The sequence below is a fragment of the Mytilus galloprovincialis genome, chromosome 2 (genome assembly GCF_965363235.1).
Source record: "Mytilus galloprovincialis chromosome 2, xbMytGall1.hap1.1, whole genome shotgun sequence".
Classification (NCBI taxonomy): Eukaryota; Metazoa; Mollusca; class Bivalvia; order Mytilida; family Mytilidae; genus Mytilus; species Mytilus galloprovincialis.
Genome location: NC_134839.1, coordinates 15,600,588 through 15,603,531, shown reverse-complemented (window position 1 = coordinate 15,603,531; position 2,944 = coordinate 15,600,588). Strand labels below are relative to the sequence as shown.

General features: G+C 30.0%; 1 long non-coding RNA gene across 1 annotated transcript; it reads left to right on the top strand.

The window, feature by feature from the left end:
- On the top strand, positions 1-2,441 carry LOC143062988 (uncharacterized). Its single transcript, XR_012974902.1, has 2 exons — positions 1-423; positions 1,468-2,441. It is a non-coding gene; the product is annotated as an uncharacterized LOC143062988 (long non-coding RNA).
- Positions 2,442-2,944: the final 503 nt, after the last annotated feature.

Below are 2,944 nucleotides of genomic sequence, written 5' to 3'. Positions count from 1 at the left end.
TTCACCCTAGAATCATAAACTTGTCGCATAGAAAATTACAATTAAGGGAAATAAATCTTTTAAAAAGAGGATTAAAATTTACACCAACACCTAATGAGGATAAAACACAACTTGGAGCCGACATTGATGAATTTGGCAGAAGATTGAGGATAAATTATATTTTTTGTAATGATAATGAAGAAAACGAAGAAGAAGAAAATAAACCACTGGTAAGAAATAAATCAGACTGGATTCCAAGACCAACAAACGATAAAGATTTAGAAGAAACTATTAAAACATTAAAAACAAATTCACTTACAAGCAATAAAAATGTCAAGGACAATTTAACCCGAGAGGAGAAAACAGCTTTAAAAAATTTAAAATCAGATAAATCAATAATAATAAAAGAAGCGGATAAAGGTAATGCAGTTGTAATCATGGACCGTGAGTATTACAGAGATAGTATTTTAAATATGTTACAAGATGAAATGTCTTATGAGGTGACAGATAAAAAATTGGACCGACAAACAAGTACAATGATTAAGAAATTACTAAAGAAACATGAAACGGAATTGTTTAAAGAAGAGATAGATTACATTTCAAATTCTAAATTTTCAGAAAGCTATTTCTATGGTTTACCAAAAATTCACAAAAGTGAGGAAATTTCAAATGCGATATCAGAACAAAACAGTGAATACATCGAACTTTTAACACCAAATGATTTAAAATTTCGACCAATTGTGGGTGGACCCAACAGTGTTACACAGAATTTAAGCCATTTTATAGACATTGTGCTTAAACCTTTATGTCGTGAAGTTCCAAGTTTTATACGAGACGATTTGGAATTTTTAAATCATCTACCTAAAACTGTAAACCCGAATTCAGAACTCATTACTTTTGATATTGTCAGCCTATACACAAATATTCCTCATGACTTAGGAATTACAGCCGTAAAGTATTGGTTAGAAAATACGGAAAACGTCATTGAAAACAGATTAACAAAAGAATTTATCCTTGCATCTTTGAAACTTATACTAGAAAGAAATATTTTTTACTTTAACGGAACATACTATCATCAGAAAAAAGGAACAGCTATGGGTACTAAAATGGCGCCTTCATATGTCACTTTGGTACTTGGATATTTGGAACAATTATTATACGAAAAAATGAGTCACAAGTACGGAAATGAATTTGCCATTTACATACGTCAAAAGTGGAAACGATTTCTTGACGACTGTTTTATAATTTGGAATTCGGATATATCTGTCTCAGATTTTCATTCTGATTTAAATTCTTTAAATCCATATATTCATTTCACTATTAACAGAAATGTCAGGGAAATGCCGTTTTTGGATATTTTGGTTATTATAACGGAAGACAATGAAATTGTCACAGATATCTTCTCTAAAGACACTGATACACATATGTATTTAAATTTTTACTCAAACCATCCAAAACATGTTAAATTAAATATACCTTTTAATCTAGCGTCAAGAATAATCACTATTACAAGTACAGACATATTACGCAATAAAAGACTGGAAGAATTAAAAGCGTATTTAAAGAAGCAACACTACCCGGAACAAGTAATAAATTATGGAATTCAAAAGGCACTGACAAAAGGACCAATTGTTACAGAATCACGGCGATCCGAAACTACCGAGGAATCATCGAACAATTTAAACAAAATTATTCCGTTTGTCACAACTTATAATCCGCGAGATTATGACATTTTTAGTTTCATGCGACAAATTGAAACAAATTTACACAAAAGTGAAAGAATGGACAAGGTCTTACAGAAAAAGAAGATTATCAACAGCAAAAGACAGTCGAAAAGTCTGAAACGATATTTAACATCTTCAAAATTTGACTTTAATGAAACTGTGCCAATTGTAAAAAAATGTACCGATAAACGATGTATGACTTGTCCAAATTTAATAGAAGAAAGTTCAATTTATTTCAAAAATGGAAGGCATTTTACTGTGAGGCAAAATATGTCTTGTAAAAGTTCAAACGTCATCTATTCTCTCATATGTTCAAATTGTGAGGAATTCTATGTTGGAGAGACAAAAAATGAACTGCGGACTAGAATGACTTTACATAGACAGCAAACCAACCATGAAGATTTAACACTCATCAGGGCAAACGACCATTTCCATCGTTGTTCTAATGGACGATTTAAAATATTTCCATTGTATATGGTCAATCGTCAAAATGATTTTCTCCGGAGGAAGAAGGAAGAATTATTCATAAACATTCTCAACCCGGGATTAAATGATAAATGATATTCTAATTTTAACGTAACATTTTAAAGTCTTAAAATGACATTAGTAGTCTCCCTTGTATTTGTTAACGTCATACTATTGTTAACGTCAATCAATTGTTTTATTTATATACAAGTCACATTACCTGAAGATCTGCGGAAGCAGTGAAAGTACTAGTAAAAAAGTGATGCATTGAAACCGTTTTTATCTTTTAATAATTTTCTTATATATATATATATATATATATATATATATATATATATATATATATATATATATATATATATATATGAGTCTGAAAGATTGTGTAACAATACCGATAAATAGATGGAAAACAAAACACTAAAAAGTGTTGAATATCATTGCACAAAGATGGAAAAACTGAACAGATGATATAAATTATATAATAATTGCAAATATTTCGGCGCAACAAATGGCCTTCTTCGGTGACAAAAGTTTTAACAATAATGAGATATAATGTATAAGGTGTAAACATAGATCACTAATAATACAGGTAAGTTTTGGTCGATTGATTTTAATCCAAAATCCTGAATATAATAATATAAACACTAGACTGTAAATTTCAAGGAGAACACTATTTACAGACAAATGGCACTGCTATGGGTACAAAAATGGCTCCATCTTATGCCAATATATTCATGGGTAAATTTGAAAAGCAACTGCTGGAGTGCTCCATCGAA